The sequence below is a fragment of the Sinocyclocheilus rhinocerous genome, unplaced genomic scaffold (assembly GCF_001515625.1).
Source record: "Sinocyclocheilus rhinocerous isolate Xijiao unplaced genomic scaffold, SAMN03320098_v1.1 scaffold225, whole genome shotgun sequence".
NCBI classification, from domain to species: Eukaryota; Metazoa; Chordata; class Actinopteri; order Cypriniformes; family Cyprinidae; genus Sinocyclocheilus; species Sinocyclocheilus rhinocerous.
Genome location: NW_015630532.1, coordinates 1,061,590 through 1,076,662, shown reverse-complemented (window position 1 = coordinate 1,076,662; position 15,073 = coordinate 1,061,590). Strand labels below are relative to the sequence as shown.

Genomic DNA, 15,073 nt, shown 5'->3' with positions numbered 1-15,073 from the left:
CAGCAGCCCCGCCCCGCCCCGCTCTTTTTATTTATTATTTTCTCGCAGCCCCACTCGCAGGGTTGTCAGCCGTTCCGTATAATACGGAATCGTCCCGTATTTAAGGCATCAAAGAAGCGTCCCGTATGAAAGCTATAGCCTACGGAACGCAGTTTGTCCCATATTTGCAAGCAATCAATCCTCTGCCGGCTGCTCCCGCTTCACAGCAAGCGGGTCTCGCGCTAACGGCAACTCCCTTTCACTATCCGCGTTTTGATTTTGCCAAATCAGTTTGTGAATGCAAACAACTTATTGATCATGAGCCAACATCCAACATCCAGTATTCAATTAAAACATTCAATCTACCTGAGGGAAGACGCCTTTCACTATTGTAAGTTAATACTGTTGAATAGAGAAAAAACCAGTCTACATCAACTTCTAGCCAATTGGATATGTACAAATCCAAGGACCAGAAGTAGCCCACACTCTCTAAGTTTTCTTTAATTGAAAAATATGCATTTTCATTCATTCATAGGCTATATGGTTGCAATAAAATTTTTGTTCAAAAATTTAAGTGCCATTTAAAAAATGCTTTATTGACTGATGTTCACAGACGTTCAGTTGTTATGCTTTCAAATTTCATGCCATTTGTATGTATTTCACAGTATTTTCACCTCCAAAATATTTTCTGCAACCCGAGGACTAAGTCATCACTGTGTCCTTATCTCTTCTGAGGTGGTGGCCCAATTTCAGATATCGTCTTTTAACACCAGCTAAGCCTGTTTACTGGTTGCCCGTTTGCCTCGTTGATGGCATATCCCATTGCTGACAAACATCTGATTGAAAACAGCTTTAACGGCTTCCACAGGAGGACAAGTTATTCAAACCGCAGATTAAATGTACTATCAAATATCATCTGATGGTGTTGGCGGTTGTTTGAGTTGACTGCTTGGTCGAACAAATGGCAAAGGCAGCATTGTTGTAGGAATATTTTGAGCTTCCCTTATTCTGTCCCTTATTTTCTTATAAAGAATCACAATTGTCCCTTATTTTCCATTTCTGAAGTTAATTGGCAACCCTAATGATGACGTAATTATCTTTTGACTCCCACGACAGAGGCACCTTGCTAAAAAAACGTCAGTTGTTGAAGATATGCGAGCAAAAATACAATGAATTACAAGGTTGTAGGGAACAGTTCACTATTGCAGACGTAGGCCTATATACTGAGGTTTTAATTACATTATTTAAATAGGCCTATAGTCAGTCGTGAGCTAAAGTGGGCCGGTCTAAGGAATGAAACTCCAGGGCTGAAAATGAGTCCCACTTCGGCCCTGTTTCAACATAACTAAATATAGATGAAACGCGTACAGTCGCTGGCTGCTATCTTCAGGTTGGTAAATAACAGCATTGGTACTTGTTTCTTACCCAGCTCCAATCACCAGTGAACATCTGACTGTGCCGTCATTGTGCTTTATGCCACAGTTTCGATCCTCTGCTCCGGTTCATTTAGAGATCTGTTTCACTAAATAGTCTGTCATACCTGAAACAGAGGAAACAGAAACAGCAATGAACACCTCCAGCTGAGCTGTGTGAACATAAAAATCACACTGAAATTATATCACACACTGAAAGAATTTTTAAAGAATAATTTTTCCTTGTATTCAAGAAACTTATAACCTACTCCTTGAAGGAGCTCACTAAAAATATTTTCTTCAACCTGAGGACTAAGTCATCACTGTGTCCTTATCTCTTCTGAGGTGGTGGCCCAATTTCAGATATCATCTTTTAACACCAGCTAAGCCTGTTTACTGGTTGCCCGTTTGCCTCGTTGATGGCATATCCCATTGCTGACAAACATCTGATTGAAAACAGCTTTAACGGCTTCCACAGGAGGACAAGTTATTCAAACCGCAGATTAAATGTACTATCAAATATCATCTGATGGTGTTGGCGGTTGTTTGAGTTGACTGCTTGGTCGAACAAATGGCAAAGGCAGCATTGTTGTAGGATGTTAAGATGAGATCAACTCCAAGCTAATTAGGCAGTTATCCATAGATGAAATCTGTCGTGAGTGCAAATGAAACTGGCACAACACATTTGGGCAAGGCGTTAAGTACACTTTCACGTCAAGGAACACTGACTTACAGGCTTTAAATAGACCATAAATGATGGAGAAGAAACAAATACATATCAGTAATTGCATTCATGATGAATTTACAGGCTAGTCGACAGCCCGGTCGTTAATGTATAGTGACGATCCATCAGCCGCAGTGTGTGGAGAGTGACTGCAACTCTTCACCCCACAATTAATCTCCGCCATAACAGTCTTCCAGCACCCGAGGAAAGACTTGTTAAATTAAAAACTGCAGTAAATCACACCGTAAAAAGAGTATTGATCTTTTTTTATAAAATGGGAATATTGACGAAGCACTTAAATCAGGTATTTGCTAGTTTATAACATTCTGTCGGTATACATGCCTCATTGACAAGGCTCCCATTCGTCACAGTGTAACAATGTTATGGCGTATAAAAAGAATAGGTATACCAGGAATGTTTAGACAGGTATAGATAATTTATGATGATTCAGCCAAGAAGAGCTTTAAAAGGCAACATAAGCAACACACATTTTCATTAATCCTTTCTGTAAAATTTATTTCATGCTTTTCATTGCATGTCTACTTAATAAAAAGTCACGGAGGCTGATCTTCAGGATGCCTGTCTGAGAGTCACAGCAGCAAAATCTCAGCATGTCAGTGCTAGTTAACACCTCATTTACGTGTGGCTGTCTGCAGGGCATTGTCGGCAGTTACTATTAAAAGCCTTGTCTTTTATGCCTACTTCTCACCCAAATCACAGAAGCTCAAAGATGAAATCCCAGCAATTTAGTACTTCCTTCAGGTCATACTCTCCTCTCATGGACTAGAAAAGAAGGAGGGCTGCAGACAAAAGAAGTGTGACATTAAATAGTCTTTTCAAATCACCCCAGCGGCCATCGAGTATCAATGAGAACTTGAGCAAAGCTCATCGTGCCGGTTACTTTTTCTCAAGCTACTAATGCAACGTCCAATAAGCGAACCGATCATTCTTTTGAGCATAATCTTTACAATGAACAAGGTCATAAAACCAGTCTGAAAAATTAGGCTAGTTCATTGGACATCAAATTCTTCTGTCGTGATTGTGAACGCGCCAAAGAGATGCTAGGGCAAATGTCAGTTTTCAGTGAATAACAACTTATATTTTAGCCTGTTTCTCAGACAAAACCATCAAATGATTTCGTAAGATTTGGCAAAAATTTTTTATTCATATATAAACACTGATCAGTGCACATACATAGAGCTCATCAAATATGGTAAACAGAACTTCAAACATGCTTGTTTGATGCACATGTCAAGCAAGTACAATGGAGCTTCCATGTTTACCATATTTGATGAGCTCTATGTATACATTCGTCAATGTTCATAAAATTTATATACACATTTTCGGGTTGAACTATTCCTTACACAACTCCCACACAGTCCACAGTATACTAGGGATGTAACTTTTAAATTTCAATTTAGTTTTATTATTTACATTTACATTATATTTAAATTTTGTTATTTAGCAAACACTTTTATCCAAAGCGACTTACAAATGAGGACAATAGAAGCAATCAAAACCAACAAAAGTGCTATATTGGTATATTATTATAGTGTTATAATTCAATTTCACAAAGAAACGTACAGTATTTTGTCCAAGCAATAATAAAAGGACACATTTAATTTATCATTTGTTTTAAAGCTCATTTTGTAAAAAAAAAAATCGTGAATTGAATCGTGAAATCAAAATCGTGAATCGAATCGTGAGTTGAGTGAATCGTTACATCCCTACAGTATACACAAACGTGTTTATCATTTATGTTTCCCAAGATATGGATGGGCAAAAAAAACAGTCAAAGTGAATGATGTACAGGTTGTCCACCGTGCCTATGCAGTGCGTCTAATGTTCGCCATACACCAAATAAGGACGTACTTTAGCTAAAAGCCCCAGAGGGTTAGTTAATGTTCAGAGCACATGCCATATGCTTTTGAGAGAGAGAGAGAGAGAGAGAGAGAGAGAGAGTATGTGTGTGAGAGAGAGAGAGAGAGAGAGAGAGAGAGAGAGAGAGAGAGAGATATGCACTCCTCTTGTTAATGTGGCAGCTCCTTCAGGACACTTCTCACACTGGAATGTGCGTATGAACTGAGGTCCTTTTAAACCCATCCTCCATCACACGTCTGCATGCACACATATACACACTCTTATGAATGGAGGCAATTTAAAAGCTAATCGAATTAGTCTGAAACAAATCTCTAAAGAAGAGTGTGGAGTTTCAAAGACTAAGGGGAGAGGAGGAGATTTTGAAGAAGAGTTGAGATGGTGGGGGCAGGGGAAAAAAAAGAATTTGATGTTGAAGAGTTCATTCTCAACAATACACAACAGTGAAGCTTTTTCAATTTTCCTTTTGTAGAGACAAAATAAACTAACACCAACACACTTCATGCTGCAATGCGTGGGTAATTTCCCAAACATAACATTACAGACTCAAATCAATGGCTCTCACACCCTTATCAGACATAGAGAGGGAGAAATACATTGAATATGAAAACAACGGCCACACACGTCTACTCTACAAAAGCAACTATGATGTTCTTGAGAACAAGGACATATCCAGGAGTCTTCGAGTACGCTCACAATGTGCAGAAGTGTGGAATCCATTAAGAGCGAGAGTAACGAGAGTCAGCACATGGCCACATTCACATGAAATCATCTCACACTTCATCTCCCCAGCTCTGCGTTCGAGAGTAATGGAGGTTTCAGCTTCGTATGATAGAAAGAATGAAAGCGGGGAAGGTGGGAGAGCGGCAGAAAGAAGCCGACAGAGGAGCAGCGGATAAAATATGGCCAGTTATCAGATGTGCACTTGAAAGCACCCCATTCTTAACTTACTGCGGGGCTGACAGATTCAGTGCCTGTGAGGATGGATTGGACAAGAACATCTTAATATCAGATTCGGAGGATTCTGGAAGCGCTCAGGCTTGTGTGCAAATAGAAAAACAGAACAAATGCTGTCGAAAACAGTCAGAAGCTGCACCCTGAATTGCTTTATTTCATCCGGCCCCATGTATACGAAGGACAACATTAAAAACACAGAGAGAGCCAAAACAACAGCAACAAAAGCAACATCAAGTGTCTCAAAAAGGAGAGAGAGCTCTTTGTTTGACCCTGTGGACACATATCCAGGGCCCCAGCACTTTTTTGTGGCCCTATAAATGGCCCGTGTGATCCTGCAGCCCCTGTCCTTGCAGTGGAAATGCGACCCTCACCGTCACAGCGGATTATGGGAACAAAGAGAAGCTGGGAGTTTGAGTGGCGCAGTAGGGGAGATGTCTGGAGCCTGTCATAGTCTCTCAGGGATATGCTGCTCATCTTTAAAATTCCTATGGCTCTTGAAGAGGCTTTGCATACATTCTCCCGATATCTCTACACTGCCTCCTGGGATTCTCAGTCTCATCTCATAGTCTTACTCAGAGTCCAAAATTAACTTTTTGCCACACATGCTAAGTTGGGTAACTGGCTATGAAATAGTTTCTTACCAGCCATGAAACTGTATTTTGCATTGTTTTAATTAACAACATCGTTCAAAACTTTTGAGTCAGTAAGATTCTTTTGAAAATAAATTAATACTTTTATTCAGCAAGGACACATTAAATTGATCAAAAGTGACAGTAAGGACATTTAAAATGTTATAAAAAATGCTTTTAAGTATTCTATTCATCAAAGAATCCTTAAATGCATCACAAAAATATTACAACAGTTTTCAACATTGATGGTAATAATAAGAAGAAATGTTACTTGAGCAGTATATATTAAAATGATTTCTGAAGGATCATGTGACACTGAAGACTGGAGTAATGACTGCTGAAAACTCAGCTTTGCCATCAAAAGAACAACTTACATTTACATTACACAATAAATTACAGAAATGTATTCATTTAGAAAACCTAAAAAAACAACATTATTTTAAATTGTAAAAGTATTTTAAAAAACATATATTTTTACTGTATTTTTGATCAAATAAATGCTGCCTTGGTGAACATAAAAGGCTTCAAACACATTTTTTTAAAATCTTACTGACCCCAAATTTTTTACCTGTACTGCATATGCAGCAAGATTATTGTAGTCATTTTCAACTAAATGAAATCTATGTTCACTAGCTAACATTATCAACCAAATCAAGCATAATTTGCAACAATGGAGAATACATAGGCCTAATCACAGAAAAACAAAAAGGCCTAACTGAAGTTTGCAAAGCATAAAACGGTATGTACAAGATCAATAAATGTTACCTTTTCAATGCAATGCAGCACTGGCCTGAAAGAAGTACTCTTCTGTTAACTGGCCTGAAATGCTGTAACACTGGCCTCAGTCCGTCGCTCTTATACCATGTAATGTTGCAGTTTTTAAATAACATTACCAGACAACTCAATTAAGTCAATTCATACTCACATTTGGCGCTTGCCAAGTGTTAATTTTGGACCTTGGCCTTACTCACTCTCTTGCCATCTCTCCATATGAACAGAGACGGAAGATCCTCACTCTGAATCGAAGACCTGAGACGCCTTAGCAGCTGCTTCATAAATGCTTCCCTGCCGAGTGTCTCTACCTAAAGATATCTCATGATTTCCAGCAGCTCTCTTTCTCACAACCTCCCCCCTCTCTCTCATTCATCCATTGCTCTCTTTCGGCAAGGCTTTATGGTAGACGCTATAACTTAGTTTCTCATAACTGTGATCTCTCTTTCCTCTCATCATCTAATCTCAGAACCCTGTGAGAGTTAGGAATGGTAAATTAGGAAGCTTTAAGTGAGAAAAAGTGTGGCATAGAAAGCGATAGAAATGCATTTTGCATCTTGCACTAACGTCACACAACACAAGTTCAGCTGAAGTACAAATCAATTCGAAGCAGAAGCTATATTATAAGAGACCTTTTCAGCAGCAGCACTGTGAACTGAAGACCCGAGGCATTCTCCTGAAAGCTTTTGCCAAGCAGACAAGTCCATCCAAATAACAGCCTTGAAGGAAGCTCTCTTGGAGTGCTCAAGTGCAGACATGGCTCTAAGGAAGCTTAAAGTATATTCACACCAAGAGCAAACATGAATCATTGACAGCTCTTCACAAATCAACAATATTTTTTATAAGCTTGTTATGGGGGTTTCTTTAACTATGGGCACCACTGACCCATAGGACTTTTAGAAAAACTTTCTGAAAGCAAACTTTTCGCACTTTCTCTAGTTTAAAATCGGCATGAAATTAAAATGTACCTCTTTTCTAAATGCATCTCATTGTGAACAATTAATCTGTGCATGTTTCTGCTGAAAGATTTCCCAGACTTCTCTCTGCTGAGTGCTGACATATGCTAGACTTCTCCAGTCATTTAATCACTTTAAAATAGGGCTGGGCGATTTTCCCGATTTTTTTTATTGTTTTACCACGATTAAATTTTTTAGAAATCGAGGAATCGCGATTTTGAATAGAAATATTACCAAATCTTAGAATTACACACTTTGACAATATGCCGGTGATAACAGTAAAGAGAAAAGAACGATCCAACCACATGTCGGCGCACGTGATTAACCGCTCACGTGTGATCGTATTCAGCTGATCTGCCTCCACCCAAATAACAACTGATGGATAGAACCATGTCCCCGCACTATATTTATTCTTTTTGAAGGACCATAAATATATCGCTAGGCACCATTCACACAGAATGCGCTTTTGTGTGGACAAAGATGCGACGTGGGCAGTGGAATAGGAAAAATATGCAAGAAGATGGGAGTGAACTTCTTTTAACTTGAGCGTAGTGTTTTTAGAATGCTGTTTCATGCATGAGACACTGCAAGAGAAGCGAGCGCAACAGTCAAACACATTCATGTTTAGACAGAAAAAACGATGGAAAAGCAGCACAATCTAATAAAACATGCAAGAAGATGGGAGTGAACTTCTTTTAACTTGAGCGCAGTGTTTTTAGAATGCTGTTTCATGCATGAGACACTGCAAGAGACGCGAGCGCAACAGTCAAACACATTCATGTTTAGACAGAAAAAACGATGGAAAAGCAGCTTTCATGTTTGCATCATGGTGACAGGCTGAAAGCTGCTGTTGTTTTTACAGAACATTTATAGTTAGTCTGTTATGCCTTCAGTCATTTTGAATTTGAATTACCTTGACTTTTGAGATTTTTTAAAAGCATTTTCCTCGTATTATTTCTAAATACATAGTATAAGACAAGTTTGTACAATATCTAGTTGTAGTTTATGCATCTTTTATGCAAAGATATTTAACAAGTGATTTGTTTAACATTTACATCATGTTGACAACTTCATGTGTGCTGCACTTGGAATAGAATTTTCTTTAACTAGAGGGTTAATAAAGAAAGTTAACTGAATCATGTTGTAGAACATTTTCAAGTTGACTAGTTAAAAATCGTAAAAAAAATAAATCGAGAATCGGTCAAACATTCTGGAAAATTCGAGATTTACATTTTTTGCCAAATCGCCCAGCCCTACTTTAAACCCATTCTTACAATCAACTGCAAGCTCGTATTCAGCTGATCTGCCTCCACCCAAATAACAACTGATGGATAGAACCATGTCCCCGCACTATATTTATTCTTTTTTAATAATCTGCATCACTTGGATTTACATCACAATGAGGAAATAAAGATCTGCTGCTACTTCTGTTATCACAACTTTAACTGACAATGTCCAGCAATGAACAAACATCAAAGGGGGAATTCTAACAGATTATGTATAGTGTTAAATATCCTTTGGTACACAATTGGTGGCTGACTAAATACTTTTTTGCCCCACTGTATATATATATATATATATATATATAAACATTAAGATTTTTTAAAATAAAATTGCCAACTCTTTTGTCTAAGGCTAATTATTTTAACTCTTTTAGCATAATTTAACAAAATTGCAGTTTGACTGGAAATGACAATAAAATATTGAAAATGTGGGTCTGAGACAAGATAAAAGATAGAGGTAACAAAAACAATACATAAAGGGCAAGGGAAGTACAGAATATACAAGTATAGCAAAAAAAAAAAGTTTCCAAGGCTAATATGACCTTCTTGTAACAAAAAGAAAAAGTTGAAATATGTTAATAAAAATCAACCCCTGTGACATAAATGCCTTCAATTGAAGAAACATTCATATACATAAAAACTATCTGAATCCGAATGTTTATTTCTGACCCATACATCTGCTAAACAACTTGCAGCAAATTCAAGCTCTGTATGAACTGGACTGTAAGGACAATCCAGGAGAAATTGGTTTCAACAGAGTCACCAAAGCCCTCAAGCCCTGCAAATTAAAAAAAAAAGAAGTTCTTTTTTAAGTCCATGATGCGCTGCATTTCTCCTGATGCATAAACAGCCTCGAATCTTACACATTAAACAGCTGCAGTGAGACTGAGATTTCAAAGTTCTGCCTCAGGAGAATGCCTCAGCCTCCCTTCAAACCCAAGCTGTGGAATCGCATGAACAAAACAAACAGACGTTTGGTCAGACGGCCGTGGGCTCGTGCCTGACTACGGGGGTATGTGTGCGATTATTCACTGATGACGAGACGAGTTCAGATGGGCTAATGCTTCAGTGACGGCACCGAGCAGGCCCACTCGCAACCCACCAGCCCGAGCAGAGTGTTACTCATGGCAGCCTTCTGCTGATTACAGAGATACAAGCCCGAAAACACACAAAGGCACAGGTGCATCTCGCGACCTCTGCCCCTCATGTCAGTCCTGAGAGCGGCAGTGCGTCTTCCGGCTGTCGGCGAAGAGATAAGCACCGCATTCTCTGCACCTTGTTTGCTTATGAAAGGAACTTGCATGGAATATTTATCAGCTGATGCTCGAAATCAAAAGCCTTTGAGCGAAGAGTGCTTCAAAAAGCCATATCACGGCATCTCTGCAAGGGTGATATGAGGGCAAGGACAAAGTGCAGTGCAGCAGGAAAGAGTGTCTGAGGAGCAGACAGGAAGTGGGGAGGATTATTCATCCATATCTGAACTTTGCATAAGTGCAAGGCATTATTTACTAATCAAAGGCTTCGTGTTCATATCAGGATTTATAATTCATACTCCATGAGAAGAGACTATCACAGGGGGGGGTAATCAAAGACAGAGAGAGCGAGACTAGGGGATGGAAGAAGCTCTTTCATGGATATAGATGATGATGATCTTCGGCAAGCATCTGGAATCAAGTCTTCTGATCAGTCTCTCCTGAGGTCTCTTCAGCACAGCAAATGGATGTTACCCAAGCCTGGGGCTGACACCACACAAATCAAATGCTTGAAACAAAACCCCACAAGCACAGAAGAACTGTCTAAAATTCCTACTCTTGTCATAGTGAAAAAGCGTCTCTCCACAGAGGCTGCAAACGACAGCTGGAAGTGTTCTTGCATGTCTGTACTGTTGCGGTGTTTCTTAATGCTGTTTCTATGCAAAAGGCAGCACACACAGAGCTGCTGAGAAAGAGGTGCAAGACAACCCACTATCTACAATCTATACCAATATTCTGGATACCAAAATGTAAAAAAAAAAGTCATTAGTTGGAAAATATCAAGCGTTTCATTATTGGTCGACAATATTTATAGACAATGTCAAGTATAAATTAAGGCTGTGTTGGGTTAGCGTGACAACCGGCCCACCATGTTGGCAAAACACATTTTTGCACATATGACTGTTTTTTGACGTGAATATTAAAACAAGAGTTAAGTACAAAGCTTTATTTACAAAATAAATAATTGGTTAGCTGCCAAATGTTACATCGCAACACTTGGATTCTTGTTGAACGAGGAATTAACTTCAATCCCAAAAGCAGGGACTTGCAACACTTTTCAGAGCTTTATCCAGTGTTTTCAGAGCTTGCTCAAACAACCATTATGATAAGTCAGAACTACTCAGCGACATTAATTAGAGACAACAAACCAGCAAACAAAACCGAGTTAAACAGTGCTGACACATCAGAAAGCGAGTCTATATAAAGCCTTTGGTATGCGTTCAGACAGCAGCATATGGCAAGTTCTCACAGGCCAAACATGATTGGTGATTTCAAATATCAACATTGGCTACCAGAAATCACTTACTCTGCCTTTAACAAGATAATGTTGGTGTTTTTTTTTTTTTTACATCACTCTAGAAATCCTAATGTTTCAGTAATCAAGGTATCAATCAAATCAATCTCCATCACGGTTACACACTCACGTGATGCAGCTACATGGCCACAAAAACATATCGTTTACACATGTTTTTAAGCATTGCGGTTTAAAAACAAGTGATTTTAAGCCACTGAAATGCAGTGGTAATTTGATTTAGTTTTAGTCATAGTCTTCTGACTAAAATGCCAGTTAGTTTGTCATATTTTAATCATCTGAATTGTTTTTAGTTTTAGTCTAGTTTTAGTCGACTAAATATCATACGATTTTAGTCGACTAAATCTACAGTAAATTTAGTCGGCTAAAACTGAATGGGTTTAGTTACAGTGCATTTATTAAGCATTTCTCTAAAATTTCCAAACTCATTATATAGGTTTGATATTAAGGTTTTATCATGATAGACAACGATTTAACTGTGTTGACACACAACATGCCTTTATGTTAAAATTAAATGAAACCACTTCTCATAAAGAACAAGAACATGGTCTTCTTTTTAATGAAATACCAATGGTTATATAGGCTAATTTTGCATTCTTTATAAAAACTTGTTTTCCATATTCTTCAGTCTTTCAAGCAGACATATTTATTTCAATAAATAAATTTAGATTCATCTTTAGGGCTACTAAAGTTTTTCAGGTAAGAGCAGTGCATGATTTTCTGATGTCTTTCTGTTGTTGCTTGATTAACATCAATGACTCGGACAATAGCAACTAAATTAGGCTGCTGTCCCTTTAAAACCGAATGCACAGCTGCAATGAATGCAATGTACTGATACACGTTCTCCCTACTGTTTACATTCACTTAAGACATAATCAACTGTGTTTATATGAATACTCGTCAAAACGGGCAATTCAAAATCATTTTGTGTGTAATTCTCCGTTCATGCAACGCGAAAGAGTACTCGCGCGCTGTGAGACGCGCTTTCTGTGCGTGTATGCTTCAGTGTCTGCACTCAGAAAACCGGACCGATTTGAGTTCTCTCTTGCATCGTCGATTTATCCATATGTCTGAAGAGATTCGTTCTGAATGAATCTCTTCCCAAATCATCCCTCCCTAACATTTGTCTCGTTTTTATTCGTTGATGAAAATGTCAATAGATTTATGTCATAGTTTTTGTCATTCAAAAAGAGTTTTAGTTCGTTATTGTCTCGTTATCGTCGGTGAAAAAAATGTTGATGAAAATTATTCGTCAACAAAATTAACACTGCTGACATGCAATCAGCAGCAAAAGAAAACTCATTTCGCTATACGAGCGTGCTGTCTGAGAAACTTTTTCTGAGTGCTTTTAGAGAGGCGCACGCATGCGAAGACAGTGCTCATAGAGCGCGGGAGTAATGAATGAATAAAATTATTTTGGAGCCTTATAGGCCTTGAATTATTAAAAACACACACTTGTAGGTGTCAAAATGCATTGTCCATTTTTGCAAGTATTCTCGCAGTAATTTAGGTCTTAAACCCTGTTCACACCAAGAACGATAACTATAAAGATAACAATTAAGATAACGATATTAGCGGACACACCAGTGAACGATATCATCTGTTTGTTCTAAGCGAAGGCGCGTCTGCTGCTTTAATTCTCGAGCTTGTTACAGCAGGATTGAAATACCATGCTAAAGTGGGTCATTTTAAAGTTAAAAAAAAAAAGTGCTTCAGTCCCTCTGAACCTGGAATGAACATGCATGGTGGGAAAAAAAAGCAAAAAAAAAGCAAAACTCACCTTTACTTCAAATTAGAAAGACAGTGGCAATATAACACTCTATTAAAACAAATCAGACACAAAATTATCCCAAATCTGACAAATCTCAGCTGGATTTTGAGGATACTTAACAGGAGAGCACAAACACAACAGAGCAAAGTAAACATCCACCAATATGAGTCATATCATCCTGCGTCTACAGAGAGCTTTTCCAGATTTCAGAGCGTTCTTTGATGTACACTGCTGGAACTGAATCTAACTTCCTGCCTTCTGTAGAAATTACATGTTTCAGTCAGAGGGCTTTCAGGGCACTCACCACATTAACAGATATCCAAGCTGTTGCTCCTCTTCAAAGCGAGCGCAAAACGTATTTGCAAGGTTTATGCTTTCCATACCCATGTATATGAGTGTTTCTGTGTAAAATATCAGAAGACAGGATGCACAGCAGGGTTCATTTCAAGGCTGTCTGCTTGAAAAACACTTCCTGGTGAAAATCCTCAGTTTTCTCAACAACGTTATTTCTTGCCAAAGAAAGAGACAACAAACAGGCTTATTTTTGAAAGCAATCTTCAAATAGAGATGATACTGTTTCTGTTCATTATCGCAGCTGGTGTATTTTTAGTGCCTTTTTTTTTTTTAAAGAAGAGGTCATATAGGATGTTTTCACAAAAAGTTTTAAAAGAACCAAACTCAGTTCAGTTCCTTGAAATGAACCAAGAATGTGACAGAATGAAAAAGAATTTACGGTAGTTCTTATTACACTCACACTGTTCCTTACCTTGAAAGTGGGGTCAAATCTGTTTTTGAGCCACTTTAACACTGTCAGAGTCTCAGTTAATTCTCCTCTCATCTTTTTTGTGAATTATGTTTTTCCTATTTTTTTTTTTTACTGTCAAATAAAAAAAAAGTTTTAAACAAAAATGTCAATTATCTAGATTAATGCAAATAATTTAGCATCCTAAATAATGATCACCAGCAATAATTTAGCATCCTAAATAATGATCACCAGCAAAGGTATCTGTGCTCAGCAAAACACCCTTTATTAATCTTTGGCGTCAACAAAATATCTTTATTAGATATTGTTTTGTTTTCTAAAAGAGAAAATGAAAGCATAAAAATCAGCACTAAATTCATATCAAATGTAGTGTTCTGTTTAGGGGCAAATTCATTCTTATTAGACTAAAATAAGTGGCTTTTCTTAGTTTTGCATTCAAAAAAGCATTTTAGAAGTGAACCGTACCACAGACTTACAGCAAACCATACTCAGAGCACTGCTTGAAATGGTCTCAGTTTGAATCACTTTAAAGAAGCTCAGTTTGCTTTCACTTATTGAAGTATTCATGTGTGTCCAAGTACATATGACCCGCCTTTGTCCTTTTCTCTGCAACAGACTGAATGGACGCAAGCAGGCCAAACACATGGGCCTTATGAAACTGGACACGTCACATATCCAAGGCTTTGCTTATGTTTCTGCGACTGTAGTTGAGAGACATAAAAATACCCTACTTCCTATCACACACAGACCACACAAACTCGAGCTCCATTCACCTTTAATAAAAAGAGCCACACTACAACTCAAGAATGCTTTCTTTTGATTAGGCAGGCTCCTTATGAAAGGGATCCATTTAAGTATAGCTTCAAATGTTGGCTAAATGTGCTTTTCAAGAACTCTCCTATTGGTTTCACTAAAGAAGGCCTGATAAATAGTAGTTCTCTTGACCTCAAAGCACTCCATCAGCCAAAGGAGCCAAAGCAGCACAAAGGACGCTTAAAAAAAGAGCTATTATGCATGCAGAGAGATGGGCAAATAAGTGCAGACGACTGAGCTGCGCACTTTGAAGGGATTTTTCAGACAGCCCTTCTGAAGCACTGTAAAAAAAAAAAAAATTTTTTTTAAAAAGCCTCACTTCCCCCTGTGGAAAAAGTGTGTCTTTAACTGCCAAACTTTATAAATAGAAGTTAAGAAACAAGGATGCCTGAATTCACACGAAAGCATTATCATAAGACTTAAGTAATATCATAAGTCTTATTGCTGACACTAAGGGTGTATTCACACCTGTCTTGTTTGGTTTGATTGAATCGAACTCAAGTTCGTTTCCCCTCTTGGTGCGGATCTTTTGGGCAGGTGTGAATACAGCAATCGCACTCGGGTGCGGACCA

At 38.2% G+C, this 15,073-nt stretch overlaps 1 protein-coding gene across 2 annotated transcripts in view; it reads right to left on the bottom strand.

Moving 5' to 3' along the window:
* The window catches only part of LOC107740438 (D-glucuronyl C5-epimerase-like), a 53,941-nt gene that overhangs the window by 25,174 nt on the left and 13,694 nt on the right, over positions 1-15,073 (bottom strand). The window contains exon 2 of one of the 2 annotated variants that reach the window (XM_016552878.1): positions 1,405-1,519. The exons of the other annotated variant lie outside the window; for it this stretch is intronic. The gene's annotated coding sequence lies outside the window, so the exon portion shown is untranslated. The remainder of the gene's footprint in view (positions 1-1,404; positions 1,520-15,073) is intronic. 2 annotated transcript variants of the gene reach the window in all.